This window comes from Anas acuta, chromosome 2 (assembly GCF_963932015.1).
Source record: "Anas acuta chromosome 2, bAnaAcu1.1, whole genome shotgun sequence".
NCBI classification, from domain to species: Eukaryota; Metazoa; Chordata; class Aves; order Anseriformes; family Anatidae; genus Anas; species Anas acuta.
This window is the reverse complement of record NC_088980.1, coordinates 58,695,650-58,714,664: the sequence shown is the minus strand read 5'-3', so window position 1 is coordinate 58,714,664 and position 19,015 is coordinate 58,695,650. Positions and strand designations below refer to the sequence as shown.

Sequence of the window (19,015 nt, the reverse complement as noted above, 5' to 3'; positions counted from 1 at the left end):
ACAGACACAGACTTGCTGTATTTTTTTTTGCCACCGGGACAAGGAGACTGGAAGTTTTGCCTGCCTGATGGGGAGGAAGAAAACAATTTGTCACAAACAGCAGAAGATGAACCCCGCTAGCTGAGCCTAAATCAAACCTCGCCACCCACTGCTGCTCTGCAGCGCTGCTCCAGTCCTTCAGAGGCTTGCTTTTGTGGGAGGCTGGAGCCTTAAAGAAAGGTCATTAGTGATGAGAGGCAAGGTGGGCAACAAGGAAATGGGTAAAATTGCCCAAAATCCAGCATCAGCGGCGTAAGGCAGGCACAACTGGGGACAACTGCTCCGGCAGTGCCACCACAGGGACATGTGTGGAGGATGGTGGAGCACACACCTTCTGTCCTTACTCCCATATCCACAAATTAAAAAAATTTCAATGAAAAAGGGGGAAAATGAAAGAGTGAGGAGGGTGGAGCCCAAGCCTCAGTCTGGACGACCCCTTAGGCCTATGATATCGCATGTGTGCATTTTAGTATGGGAAGGCAGAAGTATCTGCAGGCCTCCTCTCCACATGTCCATCAGGCCATGGCTCTTCACCTGCTCGTCTCCAGCATCCCCCTCTGAAGCCTTTTTGCCTGCTGTGAAGGGCCCTATGGCCTTCTGATGATGGATCCACTGGCCTGCCTTGCCTCACAGCTGGGTGTTTAACCAAACCTGGGCTTCCCTATGAGCTGCAACCCCTGTGGGCCACACATACCCTCTAAAAACCACACCAAGGGGTTCTTCCCCTCAGAAGCCACATGTGGCTTCCCAGGTGTACTTTACATGTACCAGAAGAGTTTTCTTAGCTGCACAAATATCTACTGTAAACACCCCCCATAGTTGTATTATTGTTTCATTAAAACAGACATTTCTCTAAACCAGTGCACAACTGCTGGCTGGATTCTGGCAGATCCCATGTTCCAGGTACAGCCTTGCTCTACAAACCACCTTGTATGTGTCGGCATATACCAGTGTGTCTTGAAGAAATACTTACAAAGACTCTTAGCATCAAAAGTGGTTCAAAAGTATATTAAGAATCTCAGATTAAACACTGGGTGCAAAAAGGTAACTGGAAAGGAAAATACAATACCCTTAGGAAATAAACACAGCTCAGGTACACTTATCCTACAACCAACAGGCAAAGCAGGGTTGTTTACAGCAGTGCCAAGATTTCACCTCAGTTGTCAGAGGCCAGAATATTTGAGGTCAGGGCCACATTTTTACTTACAACTTGCCCTGCTGCGCTCATTCAAACAGCAAAGGCACCAGCAGGCAATTCACCATGCGCCTACTCTCACAAGTTCGCCACCAGCGTAACTCAACCTATTTGCTTTCATATAAATTAGATTACAAACAGGCTCCATGCGTATTAGATACCCGGAGTTGAATTTGGCGCATTATACGCACAAACTAGCTACGCCATTACTTTTAATGCCGTGCTCTCCAGGCATTTCCCTGCCCCCTCTCCTCCAAAGTAGGGACAACAACAAAACCCAGCAGTGTAGCCTATTGAGCGCTTAATTATTTTTCTATCTCCAGGTATTACAGCAAGCAGGGTCTGCTGACTTATCAGCATCTTCCAGGGACTGAATTCTTTTAACAGCCAGCGGTAATTCTCCATACAGAGCGCTTCCCGGATTGGTCTGAGGAGAAAGAGTTAATAGAAACAGACAACAACGCTGTAGAGTTTAAACCCTTTGCCCTTTTCTATTTTTTATTAATATGCACAGGCACTGGTCCCTGCTCTGGATTAGCAGGGTTTAAGGTTTCCACTTTTTACACCAAAGCTGTTTTTAGTTAGAGGACTGCAAAAGGGAGTCTAAAACTTTAAAACTTATATGAGGTTTTTAGAAAACTGCTTGTATAACTGAAAAATAAAAAATAAATCACCCCAACCAAAGTCACATTTTCCATCACGTTTCTCTCTAGCTGGAGTCTTTTATGTTAAATTTCAACCTAGAGTGAACTTTCACTGATGAGATGTAAACTCTTGTAAAAATAGGGGATTACACTCTATTTGAAATCCTGACAGACCCTTAAGCAGAGCGAGCTAACCTGTGCTACCACGGTATGGAAAGCAGCGAGCCAAAGTGATTTGTGTGGCTGTATAATCAATCTGAGGATCAGATAGGATTTCAGTTCTTTTACTCTTCCATATAAAGATAATATTTGTTAAAACTGCCATCCTGGAATACAACAAGAAGCTCATGCCTGTCTTCAGGCTTCAGTTTTATTCTTTCCTTCTCAAAACACGCATGTGTCATGAATCAAGGTACTGGGGACTGGTATGGAATGATTTTTTAAACTGCTGAATGAAATTCAAAACCTACTTTCACTAACTTTGAAACTAAAGAAAAAATGTGTTTTGCTTTAATAAGTTTTCCCTTTTTTTTCTGGTTCCTCAAGAAAAAAAAAAAGTAAACAAAAGAAAAATAGCATTTTTTCCTCTGTATCAACCATCTCTCTCCGTCATGAAATTAATGCCGCTTGCTGTTAAAGTCAAGCAGTTTTGTATTCTGCCCACCACATAAAACTTCATGCAGATTTTTTTTAAAAAGTAAACATGATTATTTTTTTTTTGCAATAATATGGAATTTCAACAGACAAACATTTTGCTAAGCATTTACTTCCCGCTCCACCCCACAGAGCTGCTTTGGATAGGGGGCAGATGAGGGGGCTTGACAATCACTGCGCTCCAGAACACAAACAGCCGAGAGGTTTGGAAAAGCCCCCTGCTTACACCGAGGGGGAAACTTCTCCGGCAATAATTCTGCCTCGTCTCCCAGAGCCACTTCAGTGAGCCAAAGGGCGAAAGCTGTCTGATCTTGTTCTGTTTCAGCCGAATTGTTCTATCAAGTTTTAGAGTGAGTGCAGACAAGCTGCACCGGGCCAAATTATTGACGGAAACATACTGTCCACCATGGCAACAAGTGGGACTCTATAGCAAAAATGTAAGCAAACAGCCCACTTCCCCGGCAGCATCTGCCAAAGGTTCCTCACAGCCAAACACACAATGGCTGTTACTCCTCTTCTCACGATTTAGGAATAGCCTGCTTTAGGGTCAAAAGAAACATCTGATTTACTAAAATGTTGCAAAGACAAATTACAGTGAACGGGACCAATTCTCCCTCATCTCCACCTGCTTCCTACTGGTGGGTGCCCACCAACTTCAGCACTGTTCGTCCTGCCTTCTGCAGGTAGAAGAGACAGACTAGGGTGGGGGCAGAGAGTAATCAGGCCTCCAAAGCAATCTGCATAAGCCTCCCTTTCTTCCTGTATGCCCTGTGAGCTAGGAGCCAGAGACACGTGTTACAGGCACCCAGTCTGGAACGACTGCATTAATTCAAGATTCTCCCATCCACTCAGAAATACCCGATTTAGTCCGGCTATTATGATCTGAAGCGGTTTTTATTAGAAGTGTTTAGCACCAAGGAGCACCTACCTCATTTAATCAACAGAACAGCTCGCACTGGACAGTGTGTCTGAGCAAACGCACTTCTGGCTGTTCAGCTAATTTACCCAGCAAATTAAAAAGCAGTGCAAACCACAATCAAGCACAAAACTCCATTAAACTTTCTTCCCACGTTAACTTCTTTCCTTTTATCACAGTTTCACAGACCTCAAGAGACAAAGTCAACACTTCTTTATTTTAAACCTCGTAGAATCAGCAACTATATATATAAAAAAAAAAAAAAGTTGAAATCTACTTGATATACCCCGCTGAAAATCACTCCCAGCACTCTTTAAAGATACCCCGGCTTAAAGGACACACCACCGGTCCGGTTAAATCTGTCCCTGCGCCAAGTTCCCCACCGCCTTCCTGCAGGCGACTGGCAGGTAGCAGCGCTGCTGCCGCACGAGCAACCTGCCGGCACGCTGCACCTGGGTAAGAGAAGAGGCAACGTACTTACAACGCAGTCCAAAAGACCCTGGCTTACACGCTCTCCAAGCTCTTCTCTTGACCAAAATTCTCTGGCTACCAGGCTGTGGACATTCCTCCCTCTCTTTTTCTCTCTCTCTCTCTGCCTTTCCCCCCCTCTCCCTGTCTCCCTCCCTCTCTCTCAGAGGCAGTGCTTCTCCCATTAGAGGAATTAAAAGTGGTTGGTGCCATGCTAAATTTAACAAGCTCATTAGTATTCTTCCTGTGTGCTTCCTAGTGAACTCTCCCTATTCAAGCAGCTCTCTCTAGCTGAGGGGTCAGGCGGCTAATCATTAAATCAAACTAATGTCACCCTATCACAATCGGCCTAAGAGAAGGAGGGTTTATTATTTCAGTTTATGCTAAATAAACGGTTTTACAAATGGTCTCCAAGCAAGGTCAACAGCAGCTTCAATTACAAGACAAACTTAACAAGAGTTGCTATAAACCAAGTGCTCCATGTTGACCTAAGCACAAGCTCAGCTCCGCATATTGCCACTAGCAGGATTGTACAGGAATGCATATTGTAAAATAAAGGAGAGGGTAATCTTTTCTTTGCCAGAATTTGTGACTGCACAGAGACTGCTCATTCACCTCTCCCCAACCAGCTTGCTGCTCAGCTCAATTCACCCCACACAAAGGCTGAAGACCAGACCTCAATGGACCGAGTGAAACATGTTCAAAACTAGGCTCTCTATTGTGACTGAATTTCTTAACATCTTTTCAAAAAGCGGAGAATGCCTTGAGGCTAAAGGAAGAAACAGGCTAATGGTGAATTGGGAATACTGAGCAAATTTCAGAGCCCTTTCCTCCTAGCTTTTGAGGTTGAAAGCAAGCTCTTTCCTTTCAAGTTTCAAAGTCCTTTTTCCTCCCGCAGTGTCACAGAAGGATTTGAAAAGAAGGTAATTGTGCTCACAGTCCCCCTGATCAGAGCTTACGTCCTATTTCTGGTATTTCGGAATACTTCTTGCAATAATGGTGCATATAGCTCAATCCCTTAACCGTCCTGCACTCTGCAATTGCTCATTAAATGAACAATTGCTGGTATAAAATGCCTTTTATGTTCAAGGTCTGGATATAAGATAAGCATTCTAGTACTCTAAATTTGGTTTACTAAGGAAACTCTCCATCATTAAATTACAAAACTGAAGTCAGAATATCAGCCGTTCCCAGAAAAGTAGCATTTTAGGTTGCTGTGAACCAGAAGGCAGGGGGGAGGGGGATGCAAAAGAGATTGACTACTTAAATTCTTAATAAAATAGGTATCTACTAAGAAAGCAATTTCCCCCACGTTTAAGAAGATCTAAGTTTTTGAGACCTGTTATTTTCTTTCTTGGAATAATATAGTAGAGCAATTGCCAAGCTCATTAGGACATGGGCATGTGCAGCTTCTTGCATACATCCATTGATCACTACTTTCTGGCCACCTTAAGAGCAAAGCAGTAGGAAATGCATCCGCAGGATTGTGCCTGCCTTTAAAAGCCTACGTTGTAACCAAAGTTTTGTTTTGGGTGGGTACAGTAGTTTAAATTGAACACCAAGTTTGTTATTTCCCTGCATTTGGAGCAATTGCACATGAAGCACGCGCTCTGGAAAGGCTAACGCAGATACGAAGCACAATGTTCATAATCGCTTTTAAAAATAGAGCCCAACCATACGAGAGGCTACAAAATCTGTTAGATAACAAGTACAGTACTTACCTTCTTTGCAATGCTTAAGCATACCTTATACAAGACTTTTATTATAAATAGCATACACTATCTGAGCTCACCACTGAAAATGTACAGATTTATACTCCCGTTCGTAATGGATTTTCAGCTTAGTTATTTTTCCATTACCATATGTATAGTATTTTCCAGAAACTGAATTGTGACCTTTGGAATACAAATACACAGCTCTTTTCTCTGAATTTTTGTTTGTTTCCAGAGACCTGTTATATTCTTTTGTTTTTAAACAAAATCTTTAACTCTCACTGTAAGAAAAAGGATTTATCAGCAAGACTAAGTAGAACTGCCTACGGACCCAATCCTGAAAATACTTACATAATTCTCCACCCCCTGCTATTTTATACAAGTGATATGTATATTCATTCTAGCTGCACATACAGCACAACTCAATTCAGTCCTTTTCTCCAAGCAAGAGGAAGCCAGGACACAGTTTCTATGACTTCCAAAACTGAGCCTGATCCTGCACTCTTCTGGATCAGTGGCAGAGCTCCCGCTGACCCAAATGGGCCTTTACACAGCTAACGCTGCTCCACCACTGCCTTAGCGGTGCATTTCTACCACCTGAACCACGGCTCGCAGAGTTTTCCAGCCGTGCACGTAACTCTTCCCCAGGACTGCTGGGGAAGTTGCTAACTGTACAAAGCATCTTAGAATTCAGTTAAAGAATTCAGATATAACCGGGAGTCTGTTTCTCCAAACCCTAGCATCAAATCTAGAGACAGATGGCAAAAATCTCATTCAAAATGAGAAATCCTACTTCAGGAACACAGGGCTACCTATACACACAAAGGCACAGGGCGCTGTGGAAACCTCTTTGTCAGTCCCAGGATTCTTCCCCTCAAAACGCAGACGAGGAAGGCAGAAGGCAGGGCTGGGCTGCCTTGCCCCTGACCCAACATCTTGCCGAGCAAGGCAACAATATTTTGCAGGGCATGGGGAAAAAAATAAATAAGTAAAAAAAGAGCAACATCTGGGAATGTGTGTTTACTGACCTGATACTCAAGCCATCCCACTAACTTCAGTGACCTTGGATCAAGCTGCTGAAGCTGTCTGCTGAGCCAGATTCCCGCAGTATCCTGTTGGCCAAGCTTGCCTAGAGTCGCTCAGGTGAGCGGCCAGCCAGTCCGTACACACAGCCTGAGCCTCTGCAGCATGGAGCCCCAGCCTGCTGGGCTGCAAGCCTCGGTGGAGCTAACGGAGGCACCAATCCTCAGCAACTTGCAGGGTCAGGCCCCCAAAGAAATGGGAGCCTCCTTTCTCAACAAGCTGTCTCCCAGCCTATTTCCACCCAGGCTTTAAAATAACAAAAACAAACAATTTAAACCAAAACAGCTGAAAGCCATTTTCTCCCTTCCCAAATTCAGTGCTACGTGTTTCTCCCATTACAGACAGTGGATTATTGCAGTGATACTTAACACCGCTCACGAGCGCAGCCCCCGATGCTCTGGTTTAGGTGTTAGTGACGACATCGGCTGCTGCGGAAGAAACACTAAACCCTGCACCCAGGTATCGAGCAGGTGGTGAGCTTTTAAGTTTACCTTCGTGGGGCCTACAAGGCCAAATCCTGCTTGCTTTACTCACACCATAAGCCCAGGGATTCGGTGAAACTATTCGTGCAAGTAGAGCAAGAGGGACTCAGGTCCAGCATCAGCACTGCGCAGGCTATTGGGCAAGTGTGAAATGTCTTGGAGATGTTTGTTAACACGGTAAAAAGAATAGAATGCAGGAATAGAAGACATTTGAAGGGAGAAGTAACTGGCAAAATTAACACTTAGATATATCATTTCTCATTGTAAATTCACAGGACCAGAAAGTAGGCAAAAACATTTCCCCTCCTTGGTGAAGTACATTTAATGTTTTGATTTTGCTGCTTAAGGACTGAGAAACTCACACTAGGAAAAAAAAAAAAAAAAAAAAAAAAGGACCTCTTGCAAAAACAACCTGACTTTTTCATTTCCCCTTTTATGAAGTGTTCCACCGTACAAAATTCAGCAAAGCCTACAAGTTGCTGTGTAATAGCCCCAAACTCTTTGCTCCAAGTCTGCTGATGGAGGCTGAAACCAAACTTAGCACTTTCAGAATATCTCTGGGACTAGTGCTCCGCTCCGACATCTAGCCTCTTCAAAGAACCGGGGTCTCAGATAGAGAGAAAAACGACTGCAGACATCAGGATCTGACTATTGGCAACCATTTCTCATCGGGGAAAAGCTCCTCAGCCTCTTGCAAGACACTCCAAAGCATCCTGATTTGAAAACGTTATGAAGTTCCTTCCATTAGCCCGTTATTAGGCTGTTAGTCACTGCTTACTTTGAGCGGGCTAATTAGTTACATCAAAGGCGCTACAATAAATTCCCAGGAGGGTTTTAGGGGGGAAAAATGTATTTCTCAACCATCTAATAGTGCGTTTATGCCTATCTGAGGGTAACCGCCTCGTTTCACTCGTAGACACTGGGGGACATATTCTGTGGTGCTGTCACTTTCTACCAAGCCAGCAGCAACACCGGGCCTTAAAGCTGTTTTACAAAGCCGTTTGTAGCCTGACGTAAATTAGATTAGCCATGCTTAGAAGCCAGGAAAAAAAAAAGCAAAATAGTGACAGAGGAGTTATAACCCCCCTTTGGTACACTATCTCCATTTCTAACACCTACAGGCCATACACCTCAGCAGCAACAGAATATAAAAGTTACTGTAATTAGTGTTTTGCATACAAAGTTAATATTTCTTTCCTTTTTTTTTTCCCTCATATGGGTTCAAACTGCTAAATGCAATCACTATCCAGTCACTAAGCAGTTTGTAACAACCCAGAGCCATGACAACACTTCAGTTTAGATGGCAGATATCACCTATTTCCTTGCGAAATTTATTTATTTATTGCTGCATCCTTTTGCACAGTTGCAGTAAGAGTCAGTGTTTCCACAATATCCCTGTACTTCTGGCCTCTGAAGCATACCAGCTGTTTAAAAATATGTTAGAGGTTACTCTGCCCTGATTTGCAGTAGCTGCAATCACAGCTGAGAACAATGACTTCATCAAGGTCTCAGATTAAAATGATATATACATTTTTTTGTGTGCAGAGGTATACAGATATCTATAGATATATATACAGGTATACACACGTATGTATGTACACGTGCACACACAAATTCAGCCACACCCTACATTTCACAAAATCCAGCTGATTCTAGAAGAAGCTCTGGATGATACATGGATGTTGTTGCACAAGCACACACACAGGCATGGTGACTACCGGAACACAGAAATGAGCTTTTCACAACCCTCATCAGAAGTTTAAACTGTTCAGGAGGGGAAGAATGCTGAACAACAAATGCAAGAATTATAGCTAAGGATGCAAAAAAAAAAACAAAGAAAAAAACTCCTCAGAAAACACTGAAGTCCTGCAAACCAAAGGATTTGAATAAGCTTTGAATGTTCTTCTAGTCATTAGTCCATTAGTTAAAAACTGCAGAGCTACTAATCCACAGAAATTGTCGTATACTCCTTTTATCTACACTGTTTCTCCCCAAGAATCTGGTATCCTTGAGAAAACCACAAACCTGAAACCATCTCTTTACCTAGCAGATAGGTGCAGTAAGTATAAAAGTTCACAAACTGCCTTCCTTGCCTATACCATGGAGGTACCTCCCTCCTTTCAATACAAGCCTCTCCTTACACCTTAAAAAGTGATGCACCTTCCCAGAGGCCAACCTCTTTCTCTTCACACCATTCTTCTGTTTTCTCCATCGTGCAGGATGCACAAGTTGTGGCAGAGATGCGTGCTGCCATACTACCTCACAGAGTTACAGTCTTCAAATCCCAGTTACCAAGTATACTACCACCAGCTGAAAAGAAAAAGATGGAGCCCCAAGGACTGGTGCATGTTGACTAGGCAAAAAAGGATAGAGATCGCTTTGTAGGTAAAAAATTATGCTAATCGTTAATGTTTTCTGTTGAGTTCCAGAGATGAACGGAACGTTTTTTGAGATTTCACTTTTCTGACTACATCTGCCTCGATCTTTCTAACCTTAATGTTCTGTAACAGATTTTAAGACATTGGGATATTTCTGCAAACTTTTAACAATCTAATTGCATTTATTTAAATGCTTGTAGTTATTTAAATGCTTGTAACTATCTTAAGCAATATTCTGTTTTTCCATTTATCATCATGCAATGGACACCTGAAATCAGGCAGTTAAGTCATAATAATAGTCATACCTTCAAAACGTTTCCAAACATTTTTTAGTAAAACGTCACCCTCTCTTCCTATTACACTAGCCATGGCAGGTTAAGATTTCTTAACTTGTTAATTATGTGCATGGATGAAGGCACCAAAACAATCTGGCAAAAGGGGATTTCATTGTTTCCTTATTATTGTTGGCCACTTGGATTTTCAGGCAACACTCATTTCATACAAAAATAAACAAACTACGTTTCATTCCCTCCTCCCCGCCCCCCACCAAAATAAACACAGTTTTTATGGGTTAAAGGCTGGAGAAGAAGGGAACCACCTGAAAACTTAATTCACTTTGACTATTTTGAGTCACCATCCCCGGAGGTCTTCAATAAACATGCACATGTAGAACCTAGTAGCATGGTTTAGTGGTGGACTTCAGTACTAGATTAAAGGTTGGCATAGATGATCTTAGAGGTCTTTTCCAACCTGAGTGATTCTATGATTTACAAACAAGCAAAAAAGACCTCAACTGTCTCCTGCCCAGGGTATCATCACCTCTGCGTACTGAGAAAGAATGTGGAATTGTAGCCAGGAAGGATTCATTCCAATTGAGAAAGTATTCTAACAAGAAAAATGGATTTTATTGAAAAGAGCCTATTTTAAAAAAAAAAAAAAAAAAAAAAAAGTGGGAGGGAAGAAAAAAAGAGGGGAAAGGATTAAAAAAAAAAAAAAAAAGACTGCCTCAAATTTACCACTAAGAATTTTAACTATTTCTAAAAGGGCCACAGACTTTTTCTAAGTACAGGAGAATCAGCACTAGCAGTCATGACTGAACCTTCAGTTCTTACGCAAGTAAAATTTTCATGGGAGAATTCACATTGGAGTCTGGGTTTGAAGATCCCTCTGTTCTTCAGATCTCTCCCTGGTCTTCCATAAGTCACTTCATTTCTCACAACTTTGCCTTCTTCACTCACCAAATTCATAAAATGCTGATGGACCATAATTTCATAAGAGAAATAGTATTCCTACAGAGCAAATAGTCACGAGAAACATGGAAAGATACAAAGTCCATTTGGTATATATATACAAAAAGATCCAGTTAGATCTGAAGACAAAATATACTGAAGAGGCAGCGCAAAGCTGCCTTACATCATACCATATATTAAATGTTCCGATTCTTCAAAACATAGCATGACTCCCACTTCTGTTACGTAAAATGGGTGTCCACAATTTCCACAACTTGTCCACAAATACAGAACTGTTGACTAATAAGTATTTACCACATCCCTCTACAGAAAGAAGAAAAAAAATATGAGAAAAAACAAAAACAAAAACAGGAAAACAATAAAAAGTCAATCTTTCAAACGTTCTTTGCCCTGACTCTGACTTTGGATTTACACTATCCAACTCTCCTGCCTGTTGTACCATTAGCAGAGAAATTTTGCCAGTGTCCCCCTCTACGCATCTAAGCTACCTTAAGTTCTGAATGATGGCTTAAGCTTCCTGAAAAACTGAGTAATAAAAATGGACTTGATCTACCAGTGTTCTCCAGCCTGCTAAATATTCAAAGATTGTTTTTTTTTTCTTTCAAAGTAGTAGTTCTCTTTCTTCTCCAGTACAGGACATAAGGTCCATCTTGCCAATAAGGGTTTTTTGCCCCCTTTACAGAGCAACTAGTGTCTTTTGGAACTATGATACAGATATATTTCATATCAAACTGCCAAACCTTTAAGATTAATTATAATATTTTCATTTTAATCTCATTGTTTGGGCCTGTTTTACTACAAGCCTTGTGAAAGCAAAAATAGCAAAAGATAATCCATAACCTAAACACCAAATGTTACTTCTCCTGTTACTCATGGCATCATCAGCCATGGCACAGCCATTTTTTGTTTTAAGGCAGAAAAAATTGCAGATGATATCCTACAAAATGCAATTAGTCTTTTTAGATGTACCAGAATTGTAACATCAAAACGGGCTAGATGTAAAGAACAAATTCCCATTAGAAAATACAATTTTTTCATGGCAAAAAGATTGACAGTCCACAGTCTTCTCCTAGCAGAATACATATCTGGCTTGCTTGTTGCACCTCCCTTCTTAAGACTAAAAAAACCTTTTCCAGAGCAGTAAGGTTACCACTGTCAGCTTCACTGAACTTCATACTTCCCTTTCTTTCGGGTCTTATCTTCAAAAATCACGGAAACAAAGATGTAAACTTGGACATTAAAGGGTGTTAACATCAAAGTACATGCACTACTTTTGATATTAACCAAAGCCTTGAACCAGCAATCTAACAGACACAAATCAGCGGTGTCTATATAATTTCAGAAACTGTTGAACTGAGCTCTCTGCTGTGGCCTGCATTTGCTCACTGGCTTTTCAAAGCATAGTATCAGTATGTTTTTACAACTAGCTGCCGATCAAGCAAGCAGCAGGAATGCAATTCATCTCCCCAAACACATGAAGCCTTCCATTTGTTTCTTTTTATCTAATACATTTTGAAATTTTAAACTCTCCTTCTCTGGCAATTTCCTCTCATTGGGGCAAACACTTTTTTGTATCCCATACAAACAAGGGCTACAAAAACTATAACCCTTTGGTTTACATAAAAAAATTACCGTATACCATCTCAGACACCTTATGTAGAGATGTTCAGCCTTTACTCAGAGTTGTCCCATCATGAACCCACCAGACATAAACTGTGGTTCACAAGGATAACTACAGAATCCATTGGGCACAGGAAAATTAATAGTCCTGTGAGAAAGCACCCTGCATAAAGCCCAGGGAAGCTTTCAGGTTGTTTCCACTCCGAGACTCAATCCTGATCACTGAGAGACTTGCTGATGTTAGTGAAGCTTATGAGCCAATGGGGCCTATTTTCAAGTTACAATTCTGTGTCAAAACAAGATGAAACTTGCCGTTTTGCTGGGAAATTCTGGGAAGTTAAGTTTTGAAAGACTGTCTCAGAGACAAAGCTTGTTGAAGCCTCAAATTAAAGTGGAAACAAAATATACAAATGCCTGAAGAAGTTATGTAAACAGATGCCACTAACATACATGTATACTTCATCCTGTTACATCTGACTCCGCATTCACAACAGCATGTCAGTACCCAGTTCTCTTCTCAGCACTCAATTGCAAATGCCCTCATTGAAAGATTTTTTTAACCATGTTAAAATATAACCATCTCCTCCAATATGTAACCATCTCCTTCTACACCACTACCTTCTTTACCCTAACCTCCTGAGGAAATAAAGCTAAATAAAACCATTTTTGACTGTGCGTCAGGAGTTTCTGTACTAAAGAATTACAAAAAAAAAAAAAAAAAAAAAAAAGACAACAGACACTTGGAGGAAATGCTGTTACCAGCCCCTCCAACACCATCTTCACAGAGAGATTTACGTTGATCATACAAGAAAGCATCCAAGGAGCAAGGTGCAATAAACGTCCCATCAGAAGAAAAATCTGTGATCAGAACCAGCGCCTTACTAGACATCAGAGAATCAAGACAGAAAGCCATGCCCTGGAGGAAATCCCGAAGTAAGCCTATTCCCACTCCAAGCTGCTTTTGTGCTGCTAAGGGATGTGACTCAGAAAATTTCCAGAAAAATCTTCCAACTTACAGCACCCCGATGTGCTAAAATTCACATGCAGTGCTGCGCACTAAGGCACTATCTGAATGATTAAGAGGTCTACACTGTTTGCAAGTAAATGAGGATTCTTCTGAGGACCAGGCAGTTGTCTTCCAAGTTTCAGTCAGTCACTGAGAAGGAATACACAGGAATGCTTTCATACACCCAACTTACCACCCGCTCACAAATATGTAGGCAGGAAAATGGTGACTGACTATACCTTGTTTTTGCCAGACTGGCCATAAAACCTGTCACAAACTGGAAATTAGAAAAACTATACATGTACAGTCTTCATAAAGTCTAACAATTAAAAACGTGACCCAGGAGTGAACAGAGCCATCTTCATAGAAGAGGAGTGCAGTTGTAGAAATGTTAGACCTTGACAGCAGAAGTTGGGTTTACAGGCAAAAAGGGCCTTTTCCTCAACTCCTCCAGAAGACAAAACCACTATTCACTTCAATGGAAGTTACAAGCAGGAAACAACGGCAGGAGCGGGCCCAAAGGAAACAGGGAACAAATTGCACCTTAAACCAATAAAATGCCTATGCCCAGCAAGTTGTCTCATTACTGAGGTAAGTAATTACAATTTTAATGGAATGTGAGCGGATTTCTAAATCATTAGGCAATGTACACAGAATGTCAACAGCATGGCAGAACGGTGGGATACCAGCACTTGGAGGGACAGAGAAAATCAGCCAGAACTGCTTAATCACCAAAGACTCAGTCCTGGAACCACTCATCTGAGGAGTACTACCCAGGAAGATCCATCACATGGGTGCAACTATCTACATTTAAGGGCAGTAAACCCTTAATTTATCCTCCCTTTTCCCAAATTGGAATGTTTTACTTGTAATGACTTGAGAGTAAGTGTATTTTTGCCACAACTGTTTGTAAAACAAAATTATGACAGTGTTTGCCAAGCTTTGCATATACATGCACACATATTGCTATTAGAACACTAATGTAACAGGAAGGATCATCATTTGAACCCAGCATCTAGCCCTTAAGACATGGCAAAATTAAGGTGGCTTGTGGACCATCATGTTCATAATTAACATGTATTTCAAGATGCATACAAAGTTACATATTGTTTTTATTCTACAGAAGCCCTGCTTCATGGGGTGGACAGCACATGTTTAGTTCTCTTCTCAGAGTTCAACGTGTGGCCCCTCTGCCTCATTTACTGCACTTCATTGCAATCCAGATCTCCAGATAAAATTACTCATTTCTTTCCGGGCTTTTAGTGCTCATCACAATACTATTGGCATGCTTCATGAGCATTAACAGAATGTATTTTACCATGGTCCTGTGAGGTAGAGAGATGGTATCATTCATCACATACACAAACTACCCACTTAATGTCCCTAATTGCAGGTACTCAGTTTAAGAACCTGAGAACCGTTCTCAGAGCATTTACCATGACTTTGTGATATAAATAATAATATTTTAATGTCTTGTATGTGGCTTCATATAGTGTAAACAAAAAAAAAACAAAAGAAAGCTGAATGGAATGCAGAATGTGGCAGCCATAAGAAATGGGTGCTTCCAATTCAACCCACTGACCCCTTTGAAGCAATCAGACAAAATGCCCTGTAGCAGTAGTAAGTTATACCCTAGGACATCTAGGGCAGGAGAACATGAATATCTCACCACAGGTTCACAGACATTTGCTGATAACTGCAAATTTTGCATACTGAATTCCACCTTAGCCTTTGAAGAAGGTTGCTGTAGTGAGAACAAACTTTCTTCTTCTTCCACTGAAGTGTACTTCTGCTGCTCCATCTTTCATCTTGTTCTTTTTAAAATGCTGCATTGTTCCTACTAATATCTCCTCATCCCAGTCCTTTTTGCTGCACCCACACTCCTTTCCAAAAACCTCTTATCTCAGACTCGTTATATCTGACAATAGATGTTAGCCGCAGTCTCAGCTATCCATCCTGTCTCCATCCTGTTCCTTGTGAGGCGGAACTGCTAGCGTTCTTGCTCAGCTGTTCCCAACTTCTCTCTCAATGTCTCTTCCTTGACCTCCAGTCACATACACCAGCCAGCATACCCTGTTCCTGATGATTTCCCATGTCTACCTCCAAGTTCCCACCTAATCCCAGCATACTGAGCTGGGCTCCTTTCCCCTGCCTTTCTTCCCCCCCCCACCCCCCTCCAGATATTTTCTCTGTCATCCCCTTTTCCCCTCTGATGGTTCTCCCACTCTACAACCTGTATTTAATCAAACACATTTTCCCCCATTGTTCTTGGCATCAAACTCTGAGCTAGCACAGGAATACAGACAGAGGTGGGGGTGTCTTTCATAGGGCATTAGGAACAGTGGGAATCCTGGCTACCTGTTTCCAGTGGGTTCTTCAGTTTCCTTTCATTTGCTTTACATTGTTAACGTTGCCTTTTCTTTACTGCAGCAAAAACTTGTAGTCTTAAGGATTTCCTTCTTAAGGAAGCATTAGCTGACTGGGGACTTTGTAGTACTGCTAGTGATCACCTGGAGAAGAAAAAGCACATGCTCCCTATCTTGACAAGAACACTTTCATTTTTTTTAATCCAGGATCAGCGAAGATTGATGAACTGTACAGTACAATTAATTGTCACTGTTCCCAGATAAGTTATTAAAGCTGTGGAATAATTAAATCACATCCCGTCTTTCTTCTTACATGGTCTGGACAATTTCCATGTCAAAGAAACACAGGTAGAAATGAGAAGTGGGAGAAAAACTTTAGATTTATTTACTTGCAGAATTTGACTTCAGATGGCTTTGAAACAGCTCACTGCTGGAGGACAGAATTGTGAAAGAACTGCCGTGAATGAGTACGTGTGGGTGTTTGTAAAGAAGGCAAAGGATAACCTTAGTGATTCATGAAAACTTCCCAGGCATTTGAGTGTAGCTGGTATATGTTTATTTTTTAACCAATTTGAATTTTAACTTGCATTGCCAAAGTGTTTCATTTCAAAGTTGGGGGAAGTTGTATTTACCATCGAGAGATAATAAGTTTTAAAAAACTGCTAGCGTCCCTTAACAGCTAACAAATCTGGAGAGAAAATCAAGCACAGAGCAAAATTGGGACGAGGGAGTTGTTAACAAAAAAAATACTTCTCCCTTCAGCTCTACAAAGAGATCACAGAACAGTTCTTTACTCAAACCAGATTTTAGATGCTTCCTTCCGTGCGCAGTACATATGGCTTGCATCTATTTTTTCTTTAAAATGGAGTTACATTTCTTCCTGTTAGTAAACATATCAAGGATTCTATGAGAACTAACAACAACAAAACTTTTCCTGCTTTTAATGTAGATTGAACATGTGTATTTCAAATAGGAAATCATTTCTCTAACCATATGCATGAACGGAATGGCTTCTTATGAGCTAAAAAAGCAGGTAAAAAAGCCTTACATAAAATTGTGAGAATTTGTTCATTTTTATGAAACCATTTGAGGAACTCTGTGTCTAGCACAAAAGTACTTTACAAAGACTATGAATTTAACTTGAGAAGAATACCTGTGTTACCTTTTCCCCTCCAAGCTCCTTACTTTCCCACCTTTCTCCTTATTCCACTTTTTCTCTTTTATTCACCACCCCTTTTTTTCTCGCCTTTTTTTCCTCATCAAAAAGTCACTGTTGAGTAAAATACAAAAAGCTAGCACAAGAGCAAATAATTCCTTCCCACTGCCCTATCACCCCTTCTTCTTCCATCCTGAAGGCCAGAAAGTAATTCAGAAATAAAAGTTTGTAGCGATTTTAAGCTATGCTAACAAGCCTAATATCACAGGTTTTCATGCTTCCAAAATAACAACATTGTCCATCCGCTCCCCCAGCTGGCTCTAAAGGGTTTCATTTCCTTCACAACCTCCTCAGCTTGGTTTCAAATACAACAGTAAATCTGACCATGCATATAAGCAGCTATGCAAAAGTCCAGATTGCTGCTACTAATGCTATTCGTCCGTTTTCCACACCGATGCTGAAAACATCAGAAATCTGCATCAAAAAAATGTGCAAAAGCTACTCCAGAAACTAAAGCATGCGAGTATTAAAGATAAACACAGCTAGCGGAAATCCGATAGTGAATGAGAGCTAACAGAGATCTAGAGAGATAGCAGGATCTGGGGACAGCTTATGCAAATATAGGCACAAGAATGCTACCCACTATATGAAAATCCCAAGATGGGGGTGGGGTGACACAGCAAAATGGAAATCCTAGCTGATCCCATGGGCTACCAAGCTGCGCATGTGGAACTGGCCTTTAAGGGCAGCACAAACCTGAGATAAAACACAAAAAGGGTGCTGGGGAAGACAAATCTGTACCTGGGCTGGTGCTGGAAATGCTCTACAAATAAACTCTAAAAGCTATGCACGCTAGAGAAAAATACGCCATGGTGATGGCATCCAACATCACGTTGGTGACAACTGTGTACAAACAGAGCAATGAGTTTGGGAACAGTCAAAACAACAACTACAAGCCAGTAATTTTGAACAAAAAGGTCTAACGTATCCACCCAACTCTGACAGGCTAGTTATTTGATACTAATTGGGCTCTGCTAACAGCATGGCAAGAGAGGCTGTGGTGTGGGACTATGGACAGCAGCAATTTATCTAATCTTAACACAGACCTTTGTTATCACAGCTTGGCATCAATATTGTACTGCCCTCTGAAAGCCTCCCACTCTGGTATTTCCACAGTTGCTACTACACCGATCACAATGACTTTTGCCAAAGCATCAAATTTTCCCAGCAAAAGGCACACACTAAATAATGACAAGCCTAAAGCTCTCATTAACAACCTTTTCACCCATCCATCCATCCATCCATCCACCCACCCATCCAAGAAAGCAGCACAAAGCACACGGTCCCAGCCTTTGCCCACATTTCCTCTTCCCATGGCCAAGCTGCCCAGACGTCACTGCACACAGAAACACCACAACAGCAGCTTTTCTTCATGGGTACCATACATCTCCTGGCAGGCTACAAACCAAACTATGTTTCTTCCATCTCAGAAGAGATACAAATAAACAAGGTCAGTCTTACCAGGCTTGCACACAACTGCACACCACAGACGTCATCACTGACTTGACTCTCAGCCTTTTAAATCAGAGGTCTTGTCCATATAATATTTCTTTCAAAATAGATGACCACAAGTACATCTGTGATGGTAAGAAAAGCAGCTGAGCTGTGTCCACACAGCAAGCCATTTGGAAGAGCCCTTACTGGCCAAACCACTTGTGTTTTTCTTGAGCTCAGTTCTGGAAATATCTGAACAGCTACTGCTGTACTGTCCCTCATTATATCCTTGTCTCTATATTGGAGGGATATGGATTTGATGGATGGAACACGGTGAGTAAGGAATTGTCCAGATGGACACACTCAGAGAGCTGCCGTCAATGGCTCGGTGTCCAAATGAAGATCGGTGTGGAACCTCATGAGGTTCAGCTAGGCCAAGTGCAAGGTCCTGTACCTGGGCTGGGACAACCCCAATCATGAATACAGGCTGGGCCTAGAATGGGATGAGAGCAACTCTGAAGAGAAAGATTTGGGAATAGTGGCTGATAAGAA

At 41.5% G+C, this 19,015-nt stretch overlaps 1 protein-coding gene across 4 annotated transcripts in view; it reads right to left on the bottom strand.

Annotated features, from left to right (window-relative positions):
* GLI3 (GLI family zinc finger 3) overlaps positions 1–19,015 on the bottom strand; it is a 217,308-nt gene that overhangs the window by 146,174 nt on the left and 52,119 nt on the right. Inside the window, exon 1 of one of the 4 annotated variants that reach the window (XM_068674896.1) lies at positions 6,657–6,917. The exons of the other annotated variants lie outside the window; for them this stretch is intronic. The gene's annotated coding sequence lies outside the window, so the exon portion shown is untranslated. Of the gene's footprint in view, positions 1–6,656; positions 6,918–19,015 lie in introns of those variants that run through there. 4 annotated transcript variants of the gene reach the window in all.